Source organism: Helianthus annuus, chromosome 13, assembly GCF_002127325.2.
Source record: "Helianthus annuus cultivar XRQ/B chromosome 13, HanXRQr2.0-SUNRISE, whole genome shotgun sequence".
NCBI classification, from domain to species: Eukaryota; Viridiplantae; Streptophyta; class Magnoliopsida; order Asterales; family Asteraceae; genus Helianthus; species Helianthus annuus.
The window spans coordinates 78,996,043-79,017,414 of record NC_035445.2 but is presented as its reverse complement, the minus strand read 5'-3'; the positions used below and the strand labels follow the sequence as shown (position 1 = coordinate 79,017,414).

Below are 21,372 nucleotides of genomic sequence, written 5' to 3'. Positions count from 1 at the left end.
ACGAATCTGCCGACGACACTACATCATTTTAGGAAGCTCAGCCCAGCCGTAAACGAAAGACCATGAGCCCAGACTCTTCAATAACTGGACTGTCGCAACCAGAACCCCTCCACGCAGCTCCAGTTCACTTGAAACGCGCCTACAACGGAGCTCATCCCCTGTGTTTCACGTGCACGTATCATCACCCGCCAGAAGCTAACTGTCGCTATTGCGCAAATTGCAACTGGTATGGTCATCTTACGCAGCACTGTCGCACGGGACCGCAACCTTGAGGAATTTCAGCAACAACCGCAGTCTCCCAGAAGTACTCCACAGCAACGTTATTTTGCTTTTAATGTTGTTGAAATAATACGACTCATCGCCGTCAATTTCTTGTATGTGTGGAAACTTATTATATCTCTCGAAGCATGTGGATTCTATTTCTCTCTTATACTCGCGCACAATCTATATGCTAGCACTATGTATTATATAATGTATTTTACCCCCGCTATGCGTTCTTGAGATAAGGTACGATAAACGTGCAAGAATCAAATTAATCACGGGTGCACACGGGATTACTTTGGTTAGTGCACGGAGATCGTAGTGAGTTTCAATGATGCCTTTACGTTCAGGGCATGGTTAAGCGTGGTGGATACGCCGCTGGTGCTTCCTATATATAAGCGTCTTGACCATGTCTGACAAAGTGTGACACCTAGTCACGGAACAGAGGCGTATGGTTGAAACATGATGGTGTTTCGCCATGCTAACCGAAGTTTTGTGAAGAAAGTGCCATGTGGAGTTGGAACGTAGACCTATTGTACTATTGTGGTTATTTTCGATACACTATACTACATCGCAAGGCGTAACAATCTCAATCGCAACTCAAGCGTGTGATCGCAAGACTTTTCGTAAGTTAACACTCTCGCAATTGCATTATCGCTAGAATCTACCTCATAATCGCTATCGCTTATTATGGGTATTTCGCAATCTCAATCGCTTATTGTGTGTTCGCTCAATCGCTTATTGTGTGGCTCGAAATCGCAATCGCATATTGTGCGTATCTCGCAATCCCTACTGCTGGTTATCGCTTATTGTGTGAATCGCTATCGCTTTTGGTGTGCTCTCGCTTAATCGCTTATATGCGTGTACCACTTGTTATGCATCGCTTATTACGTGTGTATCGCTCTATCGCTTATCACTTACTGGGTATCGCTTGGTGTGGATCGCTTATCGTGGATCGCTAGACGAGTATCGCTAATCACTCGCCGCTTTTCGCTTTAACGCACTTCGCACCTACCTCATCGCTTCGATACTCTTATCGCCTATCGCTATCGCTTATCGCTATCATTAATTTGTGTTGTCTGTGTTATGTTAGCACACATGACCTCGCTTCACGGAACAAAACTCATATGTTTAAAACATGGTGGATACGCCGCTGGTACTTCCTATATATAAGTGTTTTAGTCATATTAGCAGACTTTCGTGGAAAAAGGCCATGTGGGGCTTAATGTTAGTTAAAATTTGTGGCATCGTTAAATCTAATCAAATCACATATTCCCATCGCTTGCAACGCATCGATTGTCGCCTATCGCTCGACGGTTGTCGCTATCGCTCATCGCTTATCGCTTATTGCTTTTCGTTTATCGCCGTTGTCTCCGCTTATTATGTTGTGTTATGCTATCAAGTTTTCGCGTATCGCTTATCGCTTGTCGCACTCGCTCGTGTCACTAAACTTAGTTCGAAAATGACTTCATCACTCAGTTCGCCTTCCAAGACTTGATCCAACCCTTTCTCGTTTGGATCGAGTCATCGCAATCTGTCTGTACTATGTCGACACGTATGACACTTCCTCACGAGACGGAAGCCACATGGATAAAACATGGTGGATACGCCGCTGGTATTTCCTATATATAAGCGTTTTTGCCATATTGAACTTTCGTGGAAAAGTGACACGCGGGGCCGACCTTAAAATTTAAATTTTTGGTATTATTAACAAGCTTTGTTTACACAAAGTTTAAACCGACCCTTTTTCCCATAATACTTTTTCTAAAATTTGATCAAAACCTTTATACAAAACGAGATTATCTTGTAACGATGGTGTGACAATCGACTTAAATTACTGCCGCGTGACGAGAAAATTCTGTAAAACGAGTTTTAAACACCATAAAATCTTTTAGTAACTTAATAAAACCCCACTTATAGCACTGGTGTGAACATCGAAACAGTTTAACACCGCGTTGTGGGAAGTTTTTCATAAACAAGTTTCTTCAAACCTTTGCAAATTAATCAACTTTTCGAGAATTCAAAACACTTTTGGATCGCTTTTTGTGTGTGTTGCCATCTTTTGTATACAAATCGCCTTACTCGCTGCCATCGTTGGTCATCGCAACGCTCTCGCTCGTCGAACTTCAATCGATCGCTCGCTTATTTTGACGCGTTTTGATCGCTACTCCCACTCGCATCAACCCTCGCAACCCTTCTTGTGGATTAATTTCGGGACGAAATTTCCTAAAGCAGGGGAGACTGTAACAACCCGCACGTTCGTGCGTTGTTACTACTCGTTATACTCGTTATGCCTAGCATCAGAGATTCGGATCATAATGTAACTATATCGCATACATCGCTATATCGCAATATTTTTCGCATATTATCGCATATTTTATCGCTATCACATCACATTGTACTTGCTGATAACCACGAAGATGTCGAGTGAGGACCAATTCTACCCTCCTTGATAGCCGTGATGTGTCGTAGTGCAACTCAGCACTCAAAAACGCACATCGCATCACATACATTAACGTTCACAATGACGTTGAGTGAGGACCTATTCTACCCTCCTCAATGACCGTGAAGCGTCGCAAAGTGACGCATATTCGAAACGAAACCCGGTTATTGTATCGCAACTTTGGAATATGGATATGTAACAACCCTCACTAAAATTAATATTTAGTATGATAATTATGCAATAAGGAGACCCTAATTAAGTTTAGTATGATTAATTAATCAGTTAATCAATATTAATTAAGCTAACAAGATTAATTAAGCTAAGTAAGGTCTATTAAAAATAGATATATATGGGTTCGTATAAGAACGTTTAATATTAATAATAAAATATATTATTTTATTTTCCTTACTCCGTTTTTAATGAAACTTAGGTTAAAACGTAGATAAAAATATGCTCGTTCTAAAGACATATTCGTCGTTTTATAAAACGTTATATTTTAAAAGTTATACAAGAAAAACGAGTTAAGCAGCTGAAATAAAATAACTAAGCTAGCTAGCTAGCACGTCAAGCTAGCTAGCAAGCACGTCACTTAGTCCCACATCGACGAAATTATGTTGAGGTGCCTGCCTGCTTGCTTACTATAAATAGGAAGCTTAGGATTCATTTTTCTTTGCTCATTTCTCTTCTTCTCTCTATACGTTGGTGTTCTAACCAATAATCACTCGATCGCTATTACGATTAAGTTTCCAAGCGATCAATATATCCAAAGAATGTTTAAGTGCCGCCCACATTGGGTTATGCTTTATCTATCGTCGGTAATCCGATGACTGAGCCGAAGCATTGTACTTTATCGTTGTCGATAATTCGATAATGAGCCGAAGTATTATACTTTATCGTTTGTCATTATTGATAAATGAGCCGAAGTATCGCACTTAGACATTCATTAGAAATTGATCTCGGGAAATTATCGTAACTGCTGTATTGATCATTAACCCGGTTTTTATGAAATTCGTTAAGGTTCGAATCTCATAACTACCGTTAAGGTTTGATTTGGGTTTTTACACCAATACGTATTCCATTCAGTTAAACTTACCAAAAATACTCCCAACTACACCCTTACAATCAAACAAACTATTAAATCATCAGAAGATCCAGAATAATAAAGTGCATGCTTAATTATCGGAAGAAATAGAATCAAGAAGTTGTTAACTCAATCCTACATGCTGATTTGTGAGTCATTCCCTTTTATAAACTCTTTTCTCACAGTTTGTGAGTCATTCTCTTTTTATCAACTGTTTTACAATACTCCAAATCATTTTTCAGAGTTATAATTACAGTGATTAAGTTTATGTAATCACCAAATTACAGCCGGTATGTGGGGTATTGTGCACAGTATTGTTATTATTGTTTCCTTCACATTAGGTGGGCGAGCCTAATTGTGACATACGTCACTCATTGGGCCAGCCAATGGTGATATGACCACAGTCACAGAGCTGGTCTGTGACAAATACCTATTCTTGAAATGTTGGTTGATAATAAACATATGTAAAAACCCTTAATACTGTAAATTATAACAAATGTATCATTTTCAGTAAAATGAATGAACTCACTCAGTATTTCCCGCTGACAAAATCTTTTTAAAACGCGTTTCAGGTAATTACAGTAGATTGGAGTAAGGATTGGATCCGACACTGAAGGACTTCAAGAAGTGGCTTATTTTCAAATTAAGAAATATTGTTTTTATTAAAAGCTACCTTTGTAAAACATGGAATTTAATCCATCTTTTTAAATAAAATCCGGTGTTTCTAAACTCTGATATTTTTCCTAACTCACGGTCCTGATGAAATTTCCGCTGCAATATTTTTCTAAATAATCACCGGTACCACTGGACTGCTCACGACACCGATTCCGGCTAGATGGGGTCGGGGGTCGTGACAGAAGGTGGTATCAGAGCTAAGCCACTACTTTAAGCCTATAAGTGTTGTGATAACAATACTTAAGCTTAAATATAAGAGTTAGGAAATTGCTATTAACTTAACTGGTAGCACATCTGATAGTATTTAGACTTGAACATAAGAAAAGATGCCTTAGTATAAGCTAAGCCACTTGTTTACGCAAATAGGTGTTATAATAATACCTAAGCTTAAACGGAAAATTAGAAACTTAATATTATCTGATAACATTCTAAATGATATTTAGACTTGAATTTAAGAATTTTGCCTTAAATAAACTTTAAGGAAAATTACTTATATAAGAATAATGTAATGGATACTGGTATGTCATAAGAATGACGGTTAGCAGGCAATAGCACTTAATTGCTATTTATTCTTGCTTATTGATATTATTTGGTCTAGAATAAGATATGTTATACAAATTTCCTTGATTCTGGATAAAAGTCCTAATAAAAGAGACACTTTTAAAATCTTGAAAAGATACTATTTATGGGAAATAGAAAATTTTCTCCGGTAAAACTGGGTATAGAGTAGCAGACTCTCCAGCTTGTCCGGATATATTGAGGTTACCTCTCCGGCGCGAACCGGGTAAGATGGGGTATATAAAATGTCAAACAAGTGACAAGATTTCCCTAAATAAGTATCATGGCCTGATATCAGACTTGTTTTTGAAAATAAGAATTTGTTAAATACACTAACCTTATAAAGGGTATGTATATTACAGCATGTGAAAAATATGATTATATAGATATGTATATCTACAAGAAATTTCAAAAGCCATAACAATTGATAATTAAGGATAAAGCACAAGTATATGTGTCAATAATAAATCTAGATTCCTTTATCAAAAAAATCTCTTACCTATATCGATATCAAACATTATTTTGTTTGATCATCTACCTCGTAACTCATGCAACAAAATAATACTGGAAACCCACTAAGTTGGGACACCATCAAAAATATAAGAATTAACAATACGTTACCATAAATTATTAACGCCATAAATTATAAACGCAAGTAAGAAGCATGTCAAGTTGTGCTAATGCACAAGAAAACACATGAAACTTAAAATTATACGTTCACAGACATCAAAGTATATCACATACCATTTCCAAGGCAAGACCTTTGAAAAATATAAATTAGGCACGATGACACCAATATTAATTCCGTCGGTAAAAGTACTACTAATCAAAAAGCGGTATTTTGCCACATGATTTTACAAAACAATCAAAATCTCGCTGAGGTACGTTGGAACAACATTTCACAAACATCGGTACATAGTTTAACCTGAGTCATAATTATTAGTACTACAAAAGAAGTCATATAGTTTTGCACATTCCCTATTTCATTTCACTTCATTCGGCATTCTCTGATAATGTCATTTAACAAATAGTTATCACACGAAATTCCAGATAAGAAGTTCTTATATTTCTTTCGTTGCAATTCTTCTGCCTATAAATAAGTTGACTTTCATGTTTCTACTTCTTTTAATGATCATCATACCATAAAGATTTCTTTCATAGTAGCAAATATCAATTCATTTCATTTCTTGGAAAATCCACACGATACACATGCACTATTTGTTGCGCATGTGGTTCATTTGAGTTACGAAGACCATAGGAAAGTTCCATCCCAATTTGTTGTTTTATCAAAAGTTCAAATATCGTTCCGCTATACTTGATCTTTGCATTGTAAACCGCGTTTTACAAAGCAATAACTCTTTAATATCGATATCGAATCAATGAATTTATTGAAAAACTCGATTTTCTTTTGAAAGAGATACATGGTTTCTTTGTGATCATGTTTGAACTTTCTTATTAAAACTCGTTTTATCCAAACCCAGTTAACTTGCTCGCAATACGTACTCAATTCGAAGTCCCATATGATGGATTGAAACCATCATATTCAAAATAGTCCTAACAAGCACTTCAATTCTCTTAAAGCATAATATGCTTGTTTAGTCTTCGAATTCATCAAATCATCTTTTTGATCACGATCACTTTGTGATGACATTTTCACAAAATTGAAGATTGCGCTAATCTAAGATTTAATTATTTATTTATATTGAATCCGCTTTATTGATTTATTTTATAAAAGCAATCTTAACACAATTATGTGCTAAGATAATGATCCACCATTTCATGTCCTAAATTCCGTAGTCCTTACAACCAATCGAGCCTTTCGTGATATTTCTTACCTTATCATCATTAATCGAAAAACGTTGTATAAACTTAATTGATTATATATAGAAACTTACAATATAGTATTTCTGTAATTAAAATTTTTGCTAAAACCATTAAGGTAAAGAAATTATATTTTTACGTATAAAATTTTGTTTAAAATATATTCTCATTTAAGTTTATGCATTTATTATTGGTAATTAATATTAGTTTTATTATTAGTAATAATATATTGATAGTAATAGTGTTAATATTATTTTTAGATACTAGAGTTATTATTATGGGCATGTATTGAATAGCCTAGCCTTAATTAGGCATGGACTGGCCACCTATGCTTAAACAAGGCAGCACTAATCAATATCTGACCATTATAATGACTAGTTAATAAACTAAGTCAACATACTTAATTAATAAATTTCAATTATATGTAAAAACATTTTTATATTATATATAGAAATATATATACTTCGTACTGTAAAGAGAAAACATATTTTCATAAAACAAATAAAGAGACGAATAAAATTATCTAAATAATCACCTAAATATTCATAAACAAGACATATTATAAATAAATTTTTGGTTAATATTTCACAACTATTAAATACTTATAGAAATATTCCTTTATAATATGTACATATTAAAATATCAAATGTCATTTACGCAAGCCAATATTTAAATAAACATTTATTATTCTACTTTTATGATTTAAAATACCCTATTATAAAATCTTATAGTTAAACATACTTGATTTTAAAAATAATAATCATAAGTTATAGAATATTGGGTAAACCAATTTATAAAACATATATCAGTATATTGTCAAAGTTACCACGGGTTTTGATATTTTAAACCTATCTATATTTTATTATTCTACTTTATGATAACATAAAAAGGAAAAGATATTTAGTAAATCAAAATATCCCCTATCTTTAATCAAACATTTTGATTAAAATCATCCGAATATAATTATGTATTCAGACAAAAAAATATACTAACTTTATTGTCTTTTCATGTATTCTTACAAATCACTCATCTCAGCACATTGATTTTCTCGTATCGTAATTCAATATTTGACGAATTATTTTCATATTTTCATTTCATTTTGACCCAGTCAATCTTAAGTCTTCCTTAGGTACCAATCAAGGTAAAGTTTTCTTCTGACAAAGAATTTTACTAATTCCAAAAAGTTCTTCACATTCATTTTTCTATAGATCATATATCTTTTGGCTTGAACCCAATCACCTTGAAGAACTATATCCTTTTATCTCATTCGTTTAAACATTTCATCTTTTGAAATATCTAGATTCGCTTCCTTGAAACTCACAATTTCGAAAACGGTGAATTTATTCGATCATCATTATTGAATTCTTTCAATCACTACAAACGCTTTGTAGCATCCGAATAGAGCTGTAGCCTGTGTTAAACCCTATTCATGAGTCATTCGTTTGATTTGTCATATTCTTGGTACAATTATGTACTCAGATTACAATACACTAAATCCTGTTGTCCATTACCATTTAAGTAAACAATACTGATTTTCGGATAATCATTAACAAATCATTTCCCATACTTCCATTCACAAATAAATATTTATCAATTTCAGAATCTCCCTCGATTGATCAAAATAAGTTCATTTCGGATATTGAATCCAGTTGTTTCTATAAATCATTTTTATTTTCAAAAACACATACTCCTCAAAATATCTTTTGACTCCATTCCACGATACATTGCTTCTCCTAATTAAAAGAAGAAACATAATTCCAAGAAAATATCATCGTCCAAATCTCGAGGACGAGATTTTTATTAAGGTGGGGAGAATGTAACAACCCTCACTAAAATTAATATTTAGTATGATAATTATGCAATAAGGAGACCCTAATTAAGTTTAGTATGATTAATTAATCAGTTAATCAATATTAATTAAGCTAACAAGATTAATTAAGCTAAGTAAGGTCTATTAAAAATAGATATATATGGGTTCGTATAAGAACGTTTAATATTAATAATAAAATATATTATTTTATTTTCCTTACTCCGTTTTTAATGAAACTTAGGTTAAAACGTAGATAAAAATATGCTCGTTCTAAAGACATATTCGTCGTTTTATAAAACGTTATATTTTAAAAGTTATACAAGAAAAACGAGTTAAGCAGCTGAAATAAAATAACTAAGCTAGCTAGCTAGCACGTCAAGCTAGCTAGCAAGCACGTCACTTAGTCCCACATCGACGAAATTATGTTGAGGTGCCTGCCTGCTTGCTTACTATAAATAGGAAGCTTAGGATTCATTTTTCTTTGCTCATTTCTCTTCTTCTCTCTATACGTTGGTGTTCTAACCAATAATCACTCGATCGCTATTACGATTAAGTTTCCAAGCGATCAATATATCCAAAGAATGTTTAAGTGCCGCCCACATTGGGTTATGCTTTATCTATCGTCGGTAATCCGATGACTGAGCCGAAGCATTGTACTTTATCGTTGTCGATAATTCGATAATGAGCCGAAGTATTATACTTTATCGTTTGTCATTATTGATAAATGAGCCGAAGTATCGCACTTAGACATTCATTAGAAATTGATCTCGGGAAATTATCGTAACTGCTGTATTGATCATTAACCCGGTTTTTATGAAATTCGTTAAGGTTCGAATCTCATAACTACCGTTAAGGTTTGATTTGGGTTTTTACACCAATACGTATTCCATTCAGTTAAACTTACCAAAAATACTCCCAACTACACCCTTACAATCAAACAAACTATTAAATCATCAGAAGATCCAGAATAATAAAGTGCATGCTTAATTATCGGAAGAAATAGAATCAAGAAGTTGTTAACTCAATCCTACATGCTGATTTGTGAGTCATTCCCTTTTATAAACTCTTTTCTCACAGTTTGTGAGTCATTCTCTTTTTATCAACTGTTTTACAATACTCCAAATCATTTTTCAGAGTTATAATTACAGTGATTAAGTTTATGTAATCACCAAATTACAGCCGGTATGTGGGGTATTGTGCACAGTATTGTTATTATTGTTTCCTTCACATTAGGTGGGCGAGCCTAATTGTGACATACGTCACTCATTGGGCCAGCCAATGGTGATATGACCACAGTCACAGAGCTGGTCTGTGACAAATACCTATTCTTGAAATGTTGGTTGATAATAAACATATGTAAAAACCCTTAATACTGTAAATTATAACAAATGTGTCATTTTCAGTAAAATGAATGAACTCACTCAGTATTTCCCGCTGACAAAATCTTTTTAAAACGCGTTTCAGGTAATTACAGTAGATTGGAGTAAGGATTGGATCCGACACTGAAGGACTTCAAGAAGTGGCTTATTTTCAAATTAAGAAATATTGTTTTTATTAAAAGCTACCTTTGTAAAACATGGAATTTAATCCATCTTTTTAAATAAAATCCGGTGTTTCTAAACTCTGATATTTTTCCTAACTCACGGTCCTGATGAAATTTCCGCTGCAATATTTTTCTAAATAATCACCGGTACCACTGGACTGCTCACGACACCGATTCCGGCTAGATGGGGTCGGGGGTCGTGACAGGATATGTATATACGACCCAACGTAGCTAATTATAATAAATATATGAAAATGTGGATGAGAATGTGTAACCAAACTATCGCAACGCTTAACGATCGAAACGGAACGCCAAAACTCAGCTCGTCGGAGGCGTTTGATCGAATGGCGCTTCGATCGAATGGTCATCCGATCGGACAGCCATCCGATTGGATAGCCATCCGATCGGACACCCTATCCGACCGGACCGCCCACCCGATCCAACACACCACATCACCTTCTCTCCTCCCTTGCCTATAAATACCCCCTCACTCTCATCATTTTCCCTGATGTGGAGCTCTCACTCGACCAACACGCCTTGGGGTCATTTTCTCTCGATTTCTCGCGATTCCGGTAAGATCTCAGCCTAAAACTTGTACTTCTATGATCTACACTCAATTCTACACCTCTCTATCTTTTAAAAATCAACTTCTAACCGTGAAATCTACTGATTTGAGGTATCCTAAGATGATGTCATCAAGAGTTCATATGAACTTCAAAGTGTGACCTCATTTCACCATGAACAACTCAGATCTGAGTGATTTTCACATGTTTTTATAACAATCTCACCTAAAATCTATGTATCTAATCAAAGTGTTGTGTGATTTCAGGTTAAACATGGAAAAACCGTCAACAACGGCCAGATCTGATGGAACGGGGTGGTTCCCGGCCGTTAGAACAGGTCAGATTTGATGGAACTTCAGTTGTTTAACACGATGACACACTGTTCAGTCAATTCACCTGTGTTCTTTCCAAAAAACCATCGAGTGTGACTTAATCAGGACATTGGAATTGGACTGTTGTCCGATCGAACAGCAGACCAATTCCAACCGTCCGACCGGACTGCTGTCCGATCGGACAGTCCACTCAATTTAATGCTATTCGAACGGTGTCCGAACGAACAGACTGTTCGACCTCTATGTCGTCCGAGCGGACTACTATCCGAACAGACAGGCCATCAATTCCAAAATGCCATCCGACCGAACGGGCTGCTGTCCGACCGAACAGGCCATCAAAGCAATGCAGTTCGACCGGACTGCTGTCCGATCGAACTGACTATTCAACCCAAGCCATCCGACCGGATTGCCATCCGATCGGATTACCCCTAGATCTTTTATTCAACTTTTCACCGTTTAGCGCACCGCGCCTCGCTTACGCTACCATTCCATGTCTAGGCTAACTCAGACACACTCTCAATCGATCCAATCAAGTTGTGTTCTTGCTGAATACGCAATGTGAGTATACTTGAACCCTTTTTGCTTTTGCACTTTTGGGTGTAACATACGTTGCTATCAAATCAAATCATATCAATTGCTTAAACTATTTATCACTTGCGAATGACCAATGTGCATAGTTATACGTGATGCTAGTTACGTATGTGCTAGGACTTATACTCGCGACGTCCCACCTTGACTAGTATAGTACTATTGCGCCCGACGGGGTCTAGTTTAGTAGGGCTGTTCACGAGCCGAACCGAATCGATCAGACCTTTGCTCGTGCTCGGTTCGTTTACAAACCGATCCGAACCGAACCGAGCGTTTTTTCAACCGAGCCAAAGTCGAGCGAGCGTGTTTCGATCCGAGCATTTTTCGAGCAAACGTCGAGCGAGTATCGAGCGTCGCAGAATAAACAAGGAAAGTGACAATGGGAGTGCTAGTTATTAGAATAAAGTGCAGTTTTCATCCTTGATATTTCATCCAATAGAACACAAGTAAAAATTTAACAAATAACAAGGAATACAAAAACACTCAACTAGTTCTATCGAGATTAACTAAGCGAGAAGATAAATCGTCGATCGATTGAAACATATCCTTGTTCTATCGGAAGTTTGAAATTGAATGAATCAATTGAAGCAAAACCCTGACGAGTTGGCGTATTAGCGAGTGGCGATAGAGAAATCGAATAACGATGGCCAATGGGGGCTTTGATATGTTCTTGCACTTCTGAATCAAATAGCGGGTTGAGACTTGAGTATTGATTGACGACGCTTCACATTTTAGTATTTGAAATTTTGACCCAATTACTCAAATGGACATTTAAGTATTGGATAGTGGACAACTGGTATTGAATTTCGATTCTAATTACTTAAAAATGAGCTCTATTTGGATCTTGGACCAACCGTTGTTAATGTTGGTCTGTGGTCATTTCATTAAAAATGATACACACACAAACACAAATATATATGTATATATATATAGGGTTGAGTTCATTTCAGAACTATATATATATATATATATATATATTAAAAAATAAATCGAGCCAACCGATCCGAACCGAACTGAGCAGACCTTTGCTCGTGCTCGGTTCGTTTACAAACCGAACCGATCTGAACCGAGCATTTTTTTAATCGAGTTGAATCGAACGAGCAAATTTCGATCATTTTTCGAGCGAGCATCGAACGAGCGTCGAGCGCCGAGCAATTTGAACAGACCTATAGTTTAGCAATCGCGATCGAAGCTCGAGGACTTAGCTGCTAGTATCAGTTTTGTGAGTATATATGTCGTGTATTACGTTTATGTATGTGGAAATTCGCAGCTTTTATCTATTACACTATTACATATCAAACCTGTATACTCGCCAATACTTTTATATTGACATTATTTTAACGTATGTTGCAGGTTTAGTCGCAGTCTACATCAAATCAAGCTAGGAGATCTAGAAACTCACCTAAAATCTAGGTTGTCGGATTTGTATTGTTCGAGAGGACAAGAAATATGTGATAACTCATGTGATTGTACTGATTGTTAGTATGGGATAACAAATGTAATAAATACTGTCGCAATATGGTTGTTATGGATTCTCTTGAGCAATCTGATTCGCCTAGTGTCGCGCCCCGATGATTCTGCCATCGGTTGGGGTGTGACATGAATTGTTTCTATTTTTATTTTTTTAATTTTCTTTTTCTGTTGTTTGTTATGTATTTTTCAACTTAGAATAAAAAAATAAATTATATTAATAACACACCAAACAGTCATAATGCATGTGAAACGCCATAAATGCAGTAAAAACGCCAAAAACTCACAAACTATAATGAAAGTAGTTTGCAGAAGTATTAATTAATAAAAGCTAAAAATGGAAAAAAAAACGCCAAAAACTTCTTAAAGCCATTCAAAAACGCCAAACTTGGGAGATGAAAAGTCTATGACCCTAAAAACTCATTTATTATAAATAAAATCCCGCTTAAACTAGGCGCCAAGAACATCCTATAAGAGAGACGTCTCTGCACAATCAACTGATCACAAAACCAAAAACAAACGCCATATTTCCTAGAAACCATTCATTTTAAAAACGCCAAAAATAAAAGTTAAAAAAGGCACAGATGCAGAACCTCGATTCTTCTATATTGAGTATTGATCTGAATGAAGTTTCACTGAATGGATTCTTCTCTGAGTTGGGTATCTTTATAATCTTTTACGGAATGAGATGGACAAATATTCAAGAAAAAGAGACAGATGACACTGATATGACATCATGTCACTTTGTTCCCGATGGATATATTGATGGCATGAAGGGATCAATACATTAGAGCAGGCGTTGGTCTTTAACATGTCATCAAACAAGTATATATCCACCCACCATAAAGGATGCCACAAAAAATAAGCATCTTCTAAAGACGGCCGTTAAAGTAAGGATCTACATAAGGTATTTAAAAACAGGTTCAAAACGCCAAAAATGTTAAAGTAGAAGAAGCTGATGACAGTGAAGATTTGGATGAGAAATTAAATTATAATTTTTATTTTTTTTTCATTTTCTATTGTTTGTTATCTAATTCTCTGTTGTTTATCATCTAATTCTCTACTAATTTAAAAAAAATTGAGAATAAAACGCTAAAAACTACAAACACCAAAACGCCTGATAGTGTGAAAAACTGTGAGAACGAATGCTAGCAAAGCACGATGTTGCTATATAAAACACCAAAAAACGCAAACAAAGTATTACTGGAAAAATCAACACTAATTGACAGATGAAAATTGAAAGAAACAGTAAAATAAAGAGACGGTATCATTATTGCCAAACATTTATTTATATTAAAAGCCACTACATGAAAAATTGAAATTTATTTATCTTTTCAAAACGTCATAATTACCTGTCACATTATAGGCCTGTATCCTACATGGCAAAACACTTGATATAATGAAATCAAGAAAATTACTGATGCTTTTTACATTAAAGGATTAAATCCTGATCTAAAAAACAATAAAAACGCCAAAACAATACTTAAAACGCCAAAATATTTACTGTGATTCTGATCTAAAAACAATAAAAACGCCGCGTATTTATTAAACGCCAAAACCATGGAAAGATGAAGTGACACGCGTTTAAAAAAAGAAATATGAAAGGACAAAAAAGCCCCTCTACCATTCTCTAAGCGGCGTGACACGTGTTGGGCCAGGAAGCGTTCTCAACGTTCTCACACTTTTGAGCATTTTCTCCTGATCCCGTTTCTATATATATGGGTTCTGGAGTGAACACTAGTGTATTTGTGAACTGAGTGAACAAATCTTGGTCATTGATTTATACTTATGTATTGATAATCAAGGGAAATGATTAGTTCACACAGTTTGCTATCAAGGGGGTTGTTCACAAATGAACCTAACCCTTAGGTTCATTTGTGAACAACCCCCTTGATAGCAAACTGTGTGAACTAATCATTTCCCTTGATTATCAATACATAAGTGTAAATCAATGGTCAGGATTTGTTTACTCAGTTCACAAATACCCAAGATTTGTACGCTTCAGATGCGTCGGCAGTGTACGCTTTATCAGCGTTTGGATTTTGTTGATTAGTCAGACGGTTGAGAAGTGTGGCGGTTTTCTTCTTCTGTGTCTTCTCATGGTGAGTTTTAAGTTTTGGGTTTACTTGTTTCTCAATATTGTTTTAGTTAGGGCACAATGTGATGGCGTGTTTTATGATTAACTGATTATGAACTGTGTGTGTTTTTTGTGATTGGGAGATTAGGGCCAGAATGTTGATTATGGTTAGGTTTCGAATATTGCTGGTTTGCACAACGTTGTTTACGAATTTAGGATTTTATTTTATCCTCGATAGGGAAGACTATTTGCTTGCTAGTTTCTCATATTTGATAAAGATTGCAGTGGGCTGTATCACCTTTGATGAACTCTAACAAGCCTGCAAAGAAATCAAAGTAAATGATGTTCATTTACAAGAAATTATAAAAGAAATTGATGAGAATAATGCATGTTTTCACTACCAATATATCATTTACATGATTTAGTATTCATTTTGTGTTAAAAGACGGAGACTTTTGAGAATTTGTGTTGAAATCTCTTGTAATGTTGACTTGCAGGATGGCCGTACAGATTATAATAATTTGTAGTAATGGTGCACAAATGAAGCGCGACATAGACAGAGAAGCAAGCAATTGAAGGATGATTTTAGTGTCGGGTTAAGGGAGTCAGTGCCAGTTTTTTGATATTATTTGCTTTCATTGTTTCGATATAAATGGCACATCGTAACAAGTGTTTTAATTCATACACGGGGCACAAACATATACACTTATTGACGAGTTTTATAAAATGTTTCATAAGGTTTGTCACTATTAGCCCTGGGTATCGGTTACCAATTAGGGCTGTTCACGAGCCGAACCGAATCGATCAGACCTTTGCTCGTGCTCGGTTCGTTTACAAACCGATCCGAACCGAACCGAGCGTTTTTTCAACCGAGCCAAAGTCGAGCGAGCGTCTTTCGATCCGAGCATTTTTCGAGCAAACGTCGAGCGAGTATCGAGCGTCGCAGAATAAACAAGGAAAGTGACGATGGGAGTGCTAGTTATTAGAATAAAGTGCAGTTTTCATCCCTGATTTCGTCCAATAGAACACAAGTAAAAATTTAACAAATAACAAGGAATACAAAAACACTCAACTAGTTCTATCGAGATTAACTAAGCGAGAAGATAAATCGTCGACCGATTGAAACATATCCTTGTTCTATCGGAAGTTTGAAATTGAATGAATCAATTGAAGCAAAACCCTGACGAGTTGGCGTATTAGCGAGTGGCGATAGAGAAATCGAATAACGATGGCCAATGGGGGCTTTGATATGTTCTTGCGCTTCTGAATCAAATAGCGGGTTGAGACTTGAGTATTGATCGACGACGCTTCACATTTTAGTATTTGAAATTTTGACCCAATTACTCAAATGGACATTTAAGTATTGGATAGTGGACAATTGATATTGAATTTCGATTCTAATTACTTAAAAATGAGCTCTATTTGGATCTTGGACCAACCGTTGTTAATGTTGGTCTGTGGTCATTTCGTTAAAAATGATACACACACAAACACAAATATATATGTATATATATATAGGGTTGAGTTCATTTCAGAACTATATATATATATATATATATATATATATATATATATATATATATATATATATATATATATATATTAAAAAATAAATCGAGCCAACCGATCCGAACCGAACTGAGCGGACCTTTGCTCGTGCTCGGTTCGTTTACAAACCGAACCGATCTGAACCGAGCATTTTTTTAATCAAGCTGAATCGAACGAGCAAATTTCGAGCATTTTTTGAGCGAGCATCGAACGAGCGTCGAGCGCCGAGCAATTTGAACAGCCCTATTACCAATTATTGGATGGGGTGGGAGTGGGTTGGGGTATGTTTGATATGTTGTGGGCTTTGGGTCTTTTGGTTTGGGCTGGAGATATAAAGGGTTGGCAGGTAGTTGACATGTATAGTTTTTTCGGTTGTTTTTTGTGGTTCGTTCTTTTTACCTTCTTATTTGGTACGTTTTCAATCCTTAAACACTTTTTAATTCTTTTATTGTTAGATTGTTGCTGTCAAATGTATCTTCTAAGCCCTTTTTTCAACTTGGTTTACCGTTTTCAGATTTTCAGTCGATTTCATAGAAACTAGTTTAATACCCGTCCGATGGACGGGTTACGTTGATGCATTATATATCAACAATATGAATTATTGAAAGCTAACCTATATTAAGTATACACAAAATTAAACAGCATGACAAACAAAAGCACCATTCTTTAATTTATAAAAGGAAAACGAACGTCAACAGTTTACAACCACAAAACTATAAAGGGAAGAGCAAAGAAAGTTATTGCCACTCTGTCAAGCAATGACCATTGAAGATCATACAAGATGGTATCCATAATAACCCTTCGGCCAAAACTACCTATGGATCTCGCTAAATAATACAAACTCTTTTATTATTATAATATTTGAATTAAATATATAAAACACATAACGTCATAATAAAGTTACGCATCTACAACATTTGAAGAAGTTCTATAAAGACCAGTCCACACATGTATAGTGGCTAGAGTTGGTAGGCGTTGCGTTTAAAGGACATAATGTCAATTATAATTCTAATCAATCATTATTTAATCATAAATTCATAATCTTGAATGTCTACTAACATTCCTAACATAACAATTTCAAAATCTATATATCTCGGCACTTTCTTTATGCGTGTGGCCATCTCAAGTTAACTATTTCACATTTATACAAAAAATTATGTTATGTATTAAACTTATATATCAAGATTGATCATACCACTTGAACCACCATTTATTTCTGATAAAAATCCTATAAAAACGATTAGAACATGATTCCAAGTTAAGGCTCATGCCCGTCACAATGGCAAAACTATCTTTCTTTGCATTCTAAACCAAAATAGTATGGTGTTTAAAGACCCGGTGGCATTAAATTATGAAAAATATATGATTTTTTAACTGTAATTCACTAAATGAAATGTAATGATTACCTGCATAACTTTCTCCCGTTACGAAAAGATCCTTATGCTGATATTGAGGAAATTTCAAAAACCATATATAGAAAAAGAAAAACCAACCCTTTTTTCCTGCATTTTAGATGGCAAGAAGATGAAGAAAAGAACTTTTAATGTCCTTTTCGTTTTAAGGTATAAACATTAAAAAGAACATCTTTTTAAAGTTCCTACAAGAGGCCAGCACCATAAATACATGTTATGACATCAGTCAACATTTAACTTCAAACTAATAACTTATTGTAAGTTAAAAAACGTAACATAACATTTTACTTCAAATTAATAAACTTGACCGTCATCTACTCTTTAAATCGATTGGGCTTCTACAAACTCCTCAGCCTCGAGTGCTAAGACATACCTGCCATTATCATAGTTATATATAAAGAGTCAACTTCATATTACTTGATAGTACAACAATCCCATATCAGTAGTCAGATACTATGATAAAATGAACGAAAGAGTAGTTAATAAAGGTCACCACAAGGGCATTCATAAACCGTTGACCCAAGTGAACCACCCAAAAAAGTGAGTCAACAGGTTCAGTTTATTGTTCCGCTTCGGCAGTTTAACTACGAGTACTCGGCTCACAGTTTCTTCCTATTTTTTATGAAAGGGTCCACGCATAAGTTAGTTAAAAAAGTAAATTCTGAAAATGATGACCACCCTTTTCCAATACCTTAGTTGGTGTTGCTACAATCACCATCTTGCTATTTCCATATTCATCACCAGTGATTTCACATAGTATCAGAAGCAATGTGCAGCAAAAAAACAAAAACAGTAACTGGAGTGGAAACAACAAAAATAATAAATAGATGTTGTATTACCAATGTTGCCTTTTCTCTGTGAACTCTAATTGACATATGTACTTCAAAACATGGCATTCTTCTTGATATTTCTTCTTTAAAGCCTCATGTTCCTCACCTTATAGCCACATCATAATAAGAAACAAAATTAGCAAACATGTAGAGAACCAAGAACAAATTGAAAGCATAATCAAAGATCTTACCGAGACTCCAAAGGGATGTTACAACCTCGGATCCAAGAAAAGAACCAACAGTCAATGTTTTAACTTCATACGGACTGCAATTTCATCTTTTTCCAAATTCCGAAACAAAATATTTGCTAAAACTTATATAATCAAGTATAAGAAAACTAAATAAGAAAATTGTTTGAGTAACAAAAAGAACAAAGGGTTTGTAATTAATACCATCACTTACTTGCTTTAGTATTCAAATCTGCACATATAGGAAGGGCTTGCTGCTCATGTTCAGACTGCACTTCACTGTTTGCATTCAATGTGTGCTGAAATTGAAACCGGAAGCACAAAACATCCAATTTGACAACAATTAATTACAAAGAATATAACAGCTAACGCGTTTTGTCTTACCTTGAGTTTTATTAATGATAATAAGAAACACATTGAATATGATTAAATAACTATATAATTACAATGACAATACCCAATTGACCCGTTCAACCCATTTTCATTTTATCAAATTACTAAAATCCGTTTGACGGATTAGAAGGATATCAGAAGTAAAAGTGAAGGATTGTTAAAAGAAACAAAGACACGAGAAAGTGTATAATGTGTACCTAATGTAACCTTTGCTTCTCAACTCGTAAGCTCTTCCATTTGACCCTATTGAGCATTGAGAGTTAAAAGCTAGAAACAAAAACCAAAATGAAACTATGTAAAGATTGGAATTTTGAGAGAAAACCTGAGAAATATATTTGTCCACATCAATTCTCTTAAGGAACAAAATTGCATCCCTTGTGAGATTAGCTACTTGATCACTAACCACAACCCCATCACCAAGTTCTACAAGGAGCCTAACCTTAATGAAGGGATCTTCGGCCGGGACAATATCCTAAGCGACACATGAATCATGGTTAGATTAGATTGCAATACTTACAAGTTAAACAATATGAGGGCATCCAATAATCAAATTAGACATAAATTTAAAAGATATTGAGAATGCATAGGAATCTAATCTTCAGTTCTCCCAAATTAAAGACAACAAAACGGTGAGATTGCAAATTCAATTTCAGATTAGGTTACCGAGATTCAACAAAATACGAACCATAATCCCCATTTTTGATCGAGAAAGCTGCGAGATAAAGAGTTGAGACATGACCGGCGAACGTCTGGGTGATGGATCCGAGTGGGTACGTACTGATCGGAGGGATATATCTTCACCATCGCTAGAGAACTAAGTCACGCTTGTGACACATTTGGAAGTAACATATGGTGATTGAAACCAAGCCCTAAATCACCATCTTGGAAGTTGCGGTAAGGATTTAGTAATATATCTACAAAAGTTGAAAACAATCAGTAAATAATTTGGAAGTAACATTCGGTTCATACCTTCCATTATCATTGTTTTATGAAGCGACCAGAGAATGAAAAAATGAAGCTCCACAACCCTAACGTCATAGATGTTCATCAACCCTCCGGCTCCGGTTATCAATTTCATCGGCGGCGATGATGAATTCGTGGAATTTGCGGTAAGGATTTAGTGATATATCTACAGAAGTTGAAAACAATTGAAAACAATTGTAGATTTTCAAGTTAAACACTCTTTATCAATATTGACGTTACTCGTGAAGCTGTTCGGATTATCTGAGACGATGCAGAGGAGAGGAGACCATCGACAACTGCAACCCAAGTTTAGGTGATAAAGAAGGGCGACACAAGTTTAGGTGTTTAGAGAGGAAACAACCCTAAAAATAAGAAGTGGGAGCGGGCTACTGAATCGTTGATAACTGCAGAGGAGAGGAGACTATCGACAACTGCAACCCACGATGCAGTTTTATGGAGAAAATGGGCAGGAAAAGGCGGAGCCTGAGAAACTGCCGTGAACTGCTATGTTAGCAGTTAAAAAATTGGAGTTTAAAGGGTCAGGATTTTATCTTGACAAGATCTAATGGTCAAGAATGATTAAAAAAACAGTTAGACTTAATGGGTTCCATATATATATATATAATTAGGGCACCGGTGATGTTTCGAGACGTGGAATGCGAGATGGTTTGAGATCTGGAATTTGGTTTAGGTTTTGGGGTTTTCAGATCTGAAATGTATATGAGATGGGTTTTAGTTCTAAAAAGGGTTTTAATGTGTGGCTTAAGTTGTTTTAGGTTTAGATCTAGAATGTATAATTTCACAAATTGGTACCAA

General features: G+C 35.3%; 1 long non-coding RNA gene across 2 annotated transcripts; it reads right to left on the bottom strand.

Annotated features, from left to right (window-relative positions):
* Positions 1 to 19,305: 19,305 nt before the first annotated feature.
* LOC110902853 lies at positions 19,306 to 21,006 on the bottom strand. Of its 2 annotated transcripts, XR_002571461.2 has the most exons (5): positions 20,563 to 21,006; positions 20,279 to 20,474; positions 19,916 to 20,065; positions 19,791 to 19,836; positions 19,306 to 19,499 (listed from the first exon to the last, which is right to left on the bottom strand). It is a non-coding gene; the product is annotated as an uncharacterized LOC110902853 (long non-coding RNA). The 2 variants fall into 2 exon arrangements; XR_004877269.1 differs by having other exon boundaries at positions 20,279 to 21,006.
* Positions 21,007 to 21,372: the final 366 nt, after the last annotated feature.